Source organism: Microtus ochrogaster, chromosome 24 (genome assembly GCF_000317375.1).
Source record: "Microtus ochrogaster isolate Prairie Vole_2 chromosome 24, MicOch1.0, whole genome shotgun sequence".
NCBI lineage: Eukaryota > Metazoa > Chordata > Mammalia > Rodentia > Cricetidae > Microtus > Microtus ochrogaster.
Window position 1 is genome coordinate 29,855,091 of NC_022024.1, and position 12,499 is coordinate 29,867,589.

Below are 12,499 nucleotides of genomic sequence, written 5' to 3' on the forward strand. Positions count from 1 at the left end.
CCCTCTCTTCCTCCCCTCCCTCCTCTCTCCCTCTCATTTTCTTTCCGCCACCCCTCCTCTCTCATTTCCCCTCATAGGTTCAATGCAGGCAGCTGAGTGTCACAGCTCTAACTGAGACACACAGTAATCAACACACCGGAGTCACTTCCCATGATGGCAAGAGGGGAAACCAGAGGAGGTGACCACGATGATGAGAACATTCTTCTACCAAGTTTTAGGTAAGAAAACATTTATATGCAATCTTTACATTTCTGTATCTTTGTGACCGAGAGAGACATTCGTGATTCAAAAAGGAAGTCTCTATAGGTAGATATTTTTTTTAAGAGGGCATCTTCCCTTGCCGTCCCTTGCCTATAGAACCTGTCTGTGTTCACACAGGGCTTTGTGTTATTAAAACCTTAGAGGTGAGGTTTGAGCAGGGCTGGAGGAAGGGTGGGCTGCTTTTTATGTCTGTGTGGTGACATTTATCATGCTGTTTAAATCTGTATCTGTTTAAAAAAAAAGAATTTCTGTTTGACGATAGTAACGTTTTGTGCAAGGCGGAGCATATGGCTGTGCAGAATTCAAGTGATGGTCTCTCGTTCTTAATTCGTAATTATTTTCACACTCAACTGTACTGAGGTCAGAGAGTTTTAAAAATTAATGAGATTCCCTGTGGAGCTCAAATAGTAACATCTACGTGAGCCTCCACGAAAAGATTAGGCTGCTAGGTTTTTGCCATAGACTTGCCTGTCTTACTTTGAATGCATGCCATTTGACGCCTATGCAGGGGACAATACTTTCTGGGAGTTGATGTGATTTGGAGACCAGCCCTTAATTTGTTGTTGAGTGACCAGGAGACATCTAGTCCCAGGCTGCTGAGGATGAACACTCTGTGTGGAGAGACATTCCTAAAACTTCGCCGGCATTATGGTCATGACAATGGAGGGTGTCAGGGACTTTCGAGGAAACACCAAGTGATGAATGAGACACATGCTAAAAAAAAAAAAAAATCGGCAAATGTGTGTGTGTGTGTGTTTTTTTTTAAGTACCATGTAAAAAAGCCCAGCAGCTCTTTGGGATCAAAGATTGCTGGTATGAACAAAGAGGCGAGGAGCCACACAGGTGAAAATTCTTTGTCACAGAATGAAGTCGAGAGCTTGGGTTAAGGGCAGCGAGTGGTGTTTTTTATCTTTATTCTTGATCCCCCCCCCCCAAGGTGGTTCACTGGGAGAGTCCAGGCGTTTTAAAAGGTACCTCAGAACTTGTATTTCCCACAATTTAAAGACATTGTTTGTGTTCGTGGTACAAGACACTGTTTCTATGAGGGGTACTGCAAAGCCTTCTGAACATACAGTAATCTGGGCTAAGGATGCTTTTATCCCCAGATTCCATTTACGAGATCTATTCAGGTCTTCCTGTGATATATTGTTATGTAAATACTGTTCTGCCAGGGAAAGCGGGCTATGGAGATTCAATTTACTTTGGAAGTTGTTCATTATAGCAAGGAGGAAGGTTATTTATTTGATACGAGTCAGAGGCTGGGAATGACTTTTTCATTGTGGTACCTTTTGTGATGGGTGCAGGGTGATCTAATCTTTTTAATTTTGGCTTTCACACCAGAGGAGATGAAAAGAGATCTGAACTCATTTATCGGTTGCTAGGTCCTTCTGGAAGCCCAAGTTCTGCTTGTGGTTGCTATGGCCAGCCTGACCTCAATCTCTGTGTTTGAGGGACTTAAGCGGTCTTTTTTTTTTTTTTTTTAATTGAGGAGCATGTACCTTGATTTATGTCCAAACTGTAGCTGAACGTCTTTGTCTGTGGGTGATGTATGGTGCAGACCATTTCATCAGTTCTTACGAGTAAACACCGCTGTCCCACTAAAAATATGTTTTGTTCGGAGTTAATGGTATGGAACAGAGCATTCTCCACAAACAGCTATCTTTTATTGTGCTGGGGCCGCGGAAACGCTGAGCAAAGTGCAGGAAATTGGCATCAGTCCTCGCGTCTATTAGCATTTCATTTGTGAGTCGCACTATGAGACGGTAGGTGGACAGAGGGAGGCAGGAAGGGTGCCTTGCTGTCCTCCCTTTCTCAACTGGGGCCGTCTCGCCGGTCGCCGCCTTCGCCAGGACCCAGTAAATCAGCCTTAGTTCCCCTGACTCCGTGAGCATCGCTTTGCCCAAGCTCTAAAGCTCACCGGGGCGGGCGAGCTGTGACTCGGTGCTAGGGACCTGGACTCTTAGGCTGGCTATTTGAGGGAAAGTTGCTGAGTCCGATATCGGCAATTCCCAGGAACGGAGTGTTTGTGTGCTATTGAAGGATTTTCAGTCGCTTGCTTTCTAGACCCTTGTTAGAAAGGAGCCTGGGTGACTGAGGGACTATGGAGAACGCAGCCCCGTGCAGCAGAAGAGACCGAATACGGTCCTGCTCCCTTAAAAACTGCTAATTGATGGATGCTGCGGGCAACAGACACTGCGAACAAGATGATTAGGGAGAAACAAGAATCAGGAAAGGCTTGTATTGCCACTAGCCTCGTTAGTTTCCTTCTCCTTAAAGCGGCTTGGTAGATTTTTTTTTCCCTTTTTTTTCTTTTTAAGTAATATGCTAATGGTTTTTATTCTAAACCGGCCAGCACTGACTACCCTCCGGAAAATGGGATCCAGGAGAAGTGACGCCCTCCTCGAACTGAAAGGTAAAGAAAAAAAAAAATCAACGTTTTATTTCCTTTCAAATATTGCATGTGCTTTTTTTTTTTTTTTTTTTGCCAAGAGTGTTGGAAAACTGCTTTCTAAATATGATTGCTTAAATTTTGAATAGTTTTCATTTCACGTGTTAGGTTAGAAGAGAACCGGTTAGAATTTTATTGTCAGTCATTTGCCAAAGACTGCCCAGCTTTTGTTAACCAAGTGCAATCAGGTGCCTTCTGTGTTTCTTTTCAACCTCGGGAATGGAGAGCTGCTGCTGATTGCTTGGGTGTCCACCCTCATGGGGAGGTTGGGGGGGGTGTTGTCAGTAAAAAATGATCTTTAGGTTGTGTAGATTTTATTGTTAGAGCTAGTAAACTTCAGCCAGAACTACAGCATGTTAAAGATCTCCTCTGGCTTGAACAATCTTTACAGGGTTCCTAGGTTTCCAAAAGCCAGGGTAAAGATGCCCTTATTGTTTAATTGCAGCTGTTCAACTCCTCTTCAGCTTTTAGCTGAGAAGCTTTCAAAAGTTCTGTGCTGCCTTGCTTAAGTAATACATGGTGGCTTGAAATAATTTTGAAATAACTGATTTTTTTCCCACAAGGTTTTTGTTTTATTTATTTTATTTTTTTTAAACTGTTTTATGAATGCTTTGTGGACCTCAGCTTTGCAAAGCTAAACTCTGGCTCCCTTTGCTGGGGTTTCTGGCTGCAGGTCTTCTCGAAGGCAGCATCTTCTGGGAGTCATTAATTTCATAAAACATATTTAATTGTAGCTACCTGAAGACAAATACAGCCTGGTACGTATAGGAGGGTATTGTTGTAATATAAGATGTCATAAATTTCACGCTGTGTTTTGCTTTGCTGTGATTTCAGAGGACTTTAAGTCAGTCCTGGATAGCAGTCCATTTGCAGGAGCGATTCAATCCACTCTAAAGAATCTGGGGGAAAGGCTTGTAATGACATTTTGATGACTTTCGTTTTAAGGTGTAATAGAAATTGAGTAAGATATTTTAATAGGCACTCTCTAATATCTCACTCCAAATGCTATGTTTTTATTGCTCATTCTAGCTTCCCATTTTCTGGGGCTGTTAATGTTGGCTGGTAATTGTTTTCTTATCTGTAGGAATCATTTTGCCCTTATGTAAAAGTTATTTCAGAAAAAGTCTTGCTGCCTTTATCTGAGCTCCACTCTTAAAACAGTGAGTATTCCCAGCTTGCATCTGCTTTCATGTGTCACATCCTAAGGATAATCTGTTGGTTCTGAAAGAAAGGAGTTCTCAGGATGATAGCCTGTGCTTTAAAAAGCAGACAGAAAATGGCATGCAAGACAGGGGAGACCGGGCAAACGTAAGAAACGACTGGGGTGGGCACATTTTAAAAAAATTTTTTAAATTAGACTAAGAAATAATGTACATACATATGCAGACATTATATGTTTTTATTGATAGATAAATGCAGATACATCAACTTAATGAGATTCCAGCGAATGTTACCAGGAACGCCTTGGCACTTCAATTCTTTCAGGAGCTGTGCACACACACGTAGAGTTAATCACCTAGCTTTTGCAGAATAAAACCCTTTGGGAAAAGAAGTTGTGACACAGTGAATCAGTTGTCTTGGAATTCAAATGAAATCCTTCCATCAGTTTTTCCTGTGCAAGTTACACAGAGTCAATTGCTTCCAAACTGCATTGTTCTAAATGCTAATTAGGAATTAAAAATACAATTTAACTTGATGTGCGTGAATATTTAAAGTCAGAATATAATCCTGCTGAATGAATACACCATTAGTTTCATTTTTTCATCAAAGTAAAATTAAACTCTCATATCAGATTAAATTATTCCATTCTTGTGATGTGTTTGGAAATATCTTGGCATCTGCTTTATTTTTGTAAATAATATTTTTTCCAAATATCTTTATAAGTACAGCTGGGTACTAAGAGAGTATTTTTTTTTCCTTGACAACTCTAATTTTGTCTTTTTTCCTTTGATGTACCAGTATTCTTACTTGTCTTCTAGAAAGTTGTATGGTCTTGGAAGCTATTTACCTAACCTATTTGTCAAGAGTTCGAGCTGAAAATTAACCCCAAACTTGTCTCTTTAGAGATTGTGTTGAAATTATCAAAAGGACTGAGTTGGTCTTGGGATATTGTTAATCACATGGTCTTTAGGATTCATTTCCCTGATACTAAGAAGGTTCTTGAATAATTTATTAAATATTTACTTAAGCTACCTTATTTTTTCCAAACAATATTATCTAGTAAAATGCTTTTAGAATGTTACCTACCAGGGGATGGGCCTTCTGGGATACTAGGGAAGACATCAGCCCAAGTAACTATTCTAGCAGGTTGGCAAGGATTCTCCTGATAAAGTTTGATCTGCAGGTTTGTATTGAATCATGTTCTCGACCCCACAACACATTTTAATTTGTGTGGCCATCAAAGATACTAGAATGGTTTAAGAAAATAAAAGTTGTATTCAAAGCTTAATTGTCTGCCACTTACTAAAAAAAAAATGTTCCGACTTTGGAATGCAAAGATTGTATTAATGGTGTTTCTAATCTGATTAAGTTATTCTTTTTTTCCTGATCCATTTCTTAGGAGATGGCCTGTATACATGCGTAATGACCTTGAATTCTTCTAACATTGCCAGACTTTATGATTTTCTAATAATGCACCATAGCAGACAGAACCTCTTTGCATCCTGAGTAATGTCTCCACGTCGCATATTGACATCCTTGATGTTTCTTGACATTATTTAGCCACAGAACATTTGTCATGTATAAACCCTCGGATTTCCCTCATGTTTCTGACAATTGAGTTCACAGTTCAAATGCAAATCCTGAAATAAATTACCAGGCTAGGGGTTTCCTTAGAGACAGAAAGATAAGGTCACACGTAGTGAATAGGAACATATGGCATATAGTTAATTATCCAAATCATAAGGATTTGAACATAGTGTGCTATAGACTTTTTGAAAAATACTGATTTTTCAGAAAGTATTTGTAGAATCCAATTTGCTAGAAGTTTCAAACATGGAAATCAGACATATGTTTAAAAGCCCACTCCCACTGTGAATCATAAATGTTCATGCCTTCAGAAAACATTCTTTAGTGTCTATAGTATGTTGACATGTCACTATTGATCAAGTTATCAACAGTATATATCTGTTTTTCACTATTATAGGGATCTTAGTGGATGTATACATATCATCTTGGAACATATTTCTCATGCTGATGTTTTAAATAATTTAAATATATCACACACACAAATATATGCACACACACAAACATACACACATATACATACGATCACAAAGACACACACAAACATACACAACAAAAATACACACACAAGCAAATGTATACACATACAAACACATGCATGCACATACACTCACACAGACACACACACACAAACATACACTCCAAACATACACACACAAGCAGATGCACACACGCAGAGCATACATACAAACACACGCGCACACACATAGTTAAGAATGCATAGATAGGTCAGTCAGCATGCACCTTGAGGAGTCATCTTACTGTCATATGTGTTTAAACATATTGAATATATATTTAAGCATATTATCTCAATGAATCCCTTTCTTCAACATTTAGATCTGCGATACAGCACACACTCAATAAATTTCCTCTTCCTTTCCTCTTCCAATGCTTCTTACACTATGACGAGAGTTTAAATTATAATCTACTATTTAAAGAGATTCTAATTCTGGTTATTAATACCTAACATTTATTCACTGTATGTGGCGCTAAGTGCCCTTTTCTCTTACTGTCTAATCTTCTTAACTACTTCGTAAGGAAGGTTCCACACACCCCTTTTTCAGATGAAGAAAGGAAGGTTTGGAGAAGTAAGATAACCTCCCCCGATGTCACAAAGCTAGCCAATAGCTATGATGACTTAAAGCCCAAGTTCTTCAGGTTCTATAAATTTTTCTAATTACTCACAAATATTATTGAGCCCCGGGAAAGGCTTAGACTTGTTCAAGACACTCAGAATAAAGGTGTAGCTACGGTAGGCTTTAAAGCTCTTGGACTCAATTTCCCCAATCTCTGCCTATAGAGTGAAGGCACCTTCCAGCTAGAGTGGCATTTCCCTAGCGTCCAATGATTTCCTTGAGGCAAAGGAAGGCGATTTTATGAACTGTCTTCCCTCTTTACCTCTTACCACCTCACTTCAGTCCTTTGCAACTGCATTATTGCCTCTTTCTAAATAGGAATTCTACCCCAGAAGCCTATCTTCCTCATGAAGCCAGTTAAGCTTGTCCTGAATTTTCTCTCATTATTCCTGTACCCCAAACAATTTTCCAGTGCCCTTTCAAACTGTTCCCCTGCTTTCAGGTGCCCGAGAAAGAACTCATGGATCTCAAGAAACCCATTTTAGAAACGAAATCCTCAAATGCTCTATTCGGTAGTGATCATTTGACCCATGGCTTTTCCGACTACTAAGGTGAAATGAGACTGGGAAAAGCCCCTCCCATGCTTGGTGTCAGTGTTTGTGGATGCACCCAGCTGACAAGTTGTCAGAGAATTCAGGAAAACAGCAGTGAAATCGAGGAAGAAAGAAAGTGTAGGGCTAGGAAGCTTGGGACTCAGTGCCCTCCTGCCTGACAGAATGCCCAGTGCCTGAGCAATCTCCCATCACATAGCACATCTCCCAGTCACACTGGGAGGGTGAGAGAGATGAAAGAGGCAGGGACCACTGTGGGTAATTTGCATTCAGAACCCAGCATCTTTAAAACTTCCATATGTTTGTATCATGGTTAGAGACCCCATCAAGGATGGTACAGGTGAATACAATGCAGTAATTATCAACTGTAATTTTTCTTCTTCTCGGGATAAGCTGCCATCTTAAAGCAACACGTATACATTTGAGAAGGGATGAGCATCTGTAGTTTCTAAGAGAAAACACACATGCTGATGCACTCCATCTCTGAGTCCACAGCAGAGATGACACATACTGATGTTGTTGGTTTCATGATTTTACTCTATACATGATTATTCTTCTAGTGTGTGGGACATATTTCACCCTTATAAAAGTTGCTCCTCGGCCGGGCGGTGGTGGCGCACGCCTTTAATCCCAGCACTCGGGAGGCAGAGGCAGGAAGATCTCTGTGAGTTCGAGACCAGCCTGGTCTACAAGAGCTAGTTCCAGGACAGGCTCCAAAACCACAGAGAAACCCTGTCTCGAAAAACCAAAAAAAAAAAAAAAAAGTTGCTCCTCACCCCATCCTCACTCCACCCAAGACCTTTCTTTTTAGCCAATATTAAGATTTGCTAGTTAATCCTTCATACTAGATTTTACATTCAACAAAAGTTAAACTCAATCTTCAATGTTCTGATGCAAATATTCTTTATTAACCATCATCTCCTAAGGTTACTTTAACTTATGGTTTTGTTCAATTGAATGAAAAAATGTAGCCTTCACACACGTAGAGAAGTACCTACATCTGTATTTCTGTGCTGTCTCATTCCAAGTTATTTTAGGTACAAATCCAGTGGGCATCTTTTAAAAGCAGATATTACGCCTGACTTATGCTTTGGGGCTATTCTATTGCCTGTGAAAGGCAGATTTATATATGTGGATCAGAATATAGAATTTGTTTCAGGGAGATAGTAGATAGATAGATAGATAGATAGATAGATAGATAGATAGATAGATAGATAGATAGATACATACATACATACATACATACATACATACATACATACATACATACGTACTTAAAATATGTACTAATTTTCCTTGGATATTTGAGCATAGTGCTATGTGATGTACCTTTTGGACATTTAGGGATGGGGTGCATTTGGAACTGCTCTGTACTTTGTGGATTGCTTGTTCTCTGAAGTAGGGATGGTTAAGCTTTGGCCCTAAGGCTCTGAGCTTGCCTTACTTTACAAAACAAGGAAGGAATATTTCTTGAGCCAGTTGAAATAGCAGCAGCTGAACACGCCACTGGAGTTCCAAAAACAAAATGGGCTCTATACGCTTATCATACACTGTGTGATGTTGATAAAGGGCAAGAGATGGCTTGGAATTCCTTTAACCCCAACTTCCTATGGTTCCCTCACTTTGACATGAATTTCAGGCATGAGCCCTGGCACCTAGCTACAGTGTCTAATTGTTGGTATCTGGCTGCCACCTGGATGCACAATCGAGAGCAGTGGATGGCAGACAATATTTAGCCCCCGTGATTTTGCCATAAGGACAGACCACATGCAGTTGACAGTAAATATTCAATTAGCCAGTTTCCCAGTGCACTCCCAATGAGTTAAGTTGGTTGAAGTCCCTTACAATTTTTGAGTGTCTCTGTCTTGAACTCAAAGCACACAAATTTGGATACATTGACTATTAATTGGAATGTACACATCTAAAGAATGGACTTTAGAAATAGGCTATTTCTAACTAATTTTTTCAAAAGATCACAAAGAAAACCCACCTTGCACTCTCTCCTTCATTGGCTGGATGTGGACTTAAGATGAAAGCAGGAAGAAGAATGGAAGAAGAAAAACTGTAAGTGACACACGAATAATACCATTCTGTTCTTAGGCGTGTTGTTGAGTGATGATGCTGTTGATCTTTAAAAGAAATTCCATGTGGTGACATTTACAAAAATAGTTTCATGTTAGCAGCTTTTAATTTAATTTAAAAGATATATGGAGAGAGCGGTGAACGTTTCAAGTGGCAAGGCAATTACCTACAAGGTGCACACATACTTGGTGGAACCGGAAGCACATGGTGACTCTCCTTCAGGCTTGCGCTCGTGTTTCCTAAGTGCCAAATGCTATAGAATAAAACTATCTGAGGGAAGAAGCTACCATTTTAAAGACTGAGTCTGCTTTTTTATTTAAGTCCAGTGTTTTCAAAGAGCCAAAACGATTTGACTCCATTTTATACTCGTCATCTTTATCCCATAATTCCATGCAGTGACATCCCACCCATTTGAGTTCACCTGCTTCTTGGTGGATCTCTAACATTTATTTATAAACATCTTAAAATTAATCTCTGCAGTGGTTTTAAATTTTTGTTGGCTAACTACAATAAAAAAAAAGTGGCCATGGAGTTTTTAAAATTTAACATTTTTCTACAGTTTGGAGAACTCAGTATTTACATTTCAAGTAAGGACAAAATGGTGTCATATAGGGCCTTGGTGACTCAAATGGTATGTCTTTGATTCAATGACCAGGATTGTTATAAATTTGGAAGATGTAGGCATTTCCTCACTCTCTTAGTTCATTGGCTTTTCTCCTCCCTTCATTAGCTCATCTAACTACTGTTGCTAAGACTACATGAAGGGTTTTATGTAAGGAGGAAATGTGATCTTTCCTTTATCAGTTGTAATAATTGGAGGGAGAAACAGAACCGTACAGAACTAATTGTCTATTATAATGAAATGACTCTCCAGCAATCATACTTCAGCACTAAGAAGGGAAAAGCTATTCTTTTACAGGTACAAAGCTTTATTAACTATCAAATGTAGTTTTTAGGCTTAGAATATTGGCTCAGATTATCTGTGAGGCAATGCACGTATTTATTCCAAAGGAAGGCTAAGTCTTAAAAATGGACTTGAGGATTATTCGGTGATTTCACCAGCAAAAACACAAGATGTCTGTTTAATCAGAATTTTCAAAGATTATGTAATGTTGTAAATTATTAAACTATTCTGTGTTTTATTAGAGGCTTATAATAAAAATGGGGGGCATACACATGTGTGTGTGATGTTGGGGATGAAGGGGTTAGTAAAATTGACTATTACTTTAAGCATACTTCAGAGATTTTAGCATAAATGTCAATTGGAATGTTTAAAGGACTCTTTATCATTGTTTTTGTGTCTATCCTGTGAAACACTTCAATTTCCTTTCCATCTTGAGAAGACAGGATCATAGTCTGTGATGGGAAGTTTATGAAACTATCCCCAGCATCCACAAATGTATGATACCCTACCCACACCTTCATTTTCTGTCAGAAATAATATGCTATTTTCACTCCTCTTAGATTGAAAACACTATATAATTAAAAGCTAAGTTTCCTTTCTTGGTTTTCATCTTAAATATAAAGTTTTAGGTTGTAAAGGAAAAAAAGACAATGACCGTCTAAGCAAGTGAATCATAATTTTTCCAGAAAAACAAAATTAGCTACAATGTTTTAAAATTTCATTAAAAATAAAGGTTTTACTTCCTTGAATTAAAAACCAAAATGCCACTAAAGACTTAATTGTCCTCTTTTTTATAAATTTTGAATGAAGACCTGTACTTATTGATTTATTTATTTATTCCCTTTAGTGCTCCCTCAGGTAAGGGAAGAATTGGATAGAAAATTATGCAGTCATTCTTGTGACTCATCTCCTATGGGTGGCATATGTTGCTCTCTAAACAGATGAAGGCAAGCATCATTCTATGCAGGGTGGTGGGAGAGACAAACAAAAGGTAAATTCCTTAAGACTCCTTTCACATGATAGGGCATATGTGGGCCATCATGGGAAGAATCAGATTGAAGGATGCTAAGACCACTTGGCAAGACATGTTGGAGCATCCTCTAAGACCTGACAGCCTTGGATTCTCCACATCTTGAGGACGAGGTTCACTGTCCACTTGTCTAAACAGATACTTCCAACAGAGACATGGCATGCCTTCTGCCGATGCCCGGGATTGCCTTTGGGCCTCCCACATAGATGCTCACCCACTCCCATCTGCCTTGAGTTATATTTCATTTTGATAGCTGTTTGCAGAAGGCGCCTTTGAACTTCATACAATCTGAAAGGTATGGCTAAGAAATCACTCAATACGATTTCTTTCTTCATGTCTCCTCGCCCCACAACATAAACATTAGACACAAGAGGCATTGTGTCTGACCTCATGCTCCACACACACTTTAGACAAAGTGTTTGAAGCAAAGAAAAACAAACCCCAAACTTGAGTACACCCACCTACTACACACTGGAGAATATACTAGGTATTGAAATTTGTAAATAGGGACAGAGGAAAACTTGAAGAAAAGGGTCAAATGTTCAATTATGGACTCAATTATTTCCATTTTTAATTTGCCTCACTAGATTGTGGGCTACTCAACTTCTTGTTCGTCCTTAATTTTGGTGTTATACTGCTGAGGGTAGGCATCCTCATATTGCCCACCCCCAGGAGATAGTGAATCACTATGTTGCGTCTCCAATGTGCTTATTCATAATAACTTTGATATAGGTTGCTTATCACCATCAGAGTCTTTAGCCCGATAATATAGCTGACTTATTTTGAGTAATGGTCCTCTTAATGGTAAATACAATTTTCCAGGCTTCATCTTGAGATATTTAAATAAGCAATAGGGTTAAAGTGTTGCATCAATGTCCAGAAGCACGGAGCAATTTTCTTGGCCCTCTAGTGAATTCATTTCTTGCCAGTAATCAATGCATTTCTGACTCTTACAGGCAAGTTCATTTTCTCTGAACATGAAAGCACCAGTGATGTTTTTTTTGCCCTTTTTTTTTTACACTGGAGTTTAGTATCTGGTTGAGCATAGTAGATTTTTTTTTTATGTCTGATATTCTAAATTTGAGTTCACATTTTGAGGAGATGTTTGTTAGAAGGCCTCTAACCTCGTGTGATGATGGTTGGGGATTTGTCGAGCTGATGTTTCTTCTTCGTGTTCACTTTGAGATTCCAGGAGAATCAGTAAGCCAGAAACACTAAATCAGACAAATTTAAATCGGATTTCCAGACCTACCATTACCATGGTCCATGACTCAGCATCTAGATGTACTTTGTTCTGTAGATAGAAGCCCATGCTACCGATTTTGTTACCATCTTTCTGCC

General features: G+C 39.0%; 1 long non-coding RNA gene across 3 annotated transcripts in view; it reads left to right on the forward strand.

The window, feature by feature from the left end:
- Nucleotides 1-14: 14 nt before the first annotated feature.
- The window catches only part of LOC102000537, a 92,109-nt gene continuing 79,624 nt past the window's right edge, over nucleotides 15-12,499 (forward strand). For 2 of the 3 annotated variants that reach the window (XR_003377954.1, XR_003377955.1), the window contains exons 1-2: nucleotides 17-218; nucleotides 2,615-2,674. This is a non-coding gene — a long non-coding RNA (uncharacterized LOC102000537). Of the gene's footprint in view, nucleotides 219-2,614; nucleotides 2,675-12,499 lie in introns of all 3 variants that reach the window. The other variant, XR_003377953.1, reaches the window with a different exon arrangement.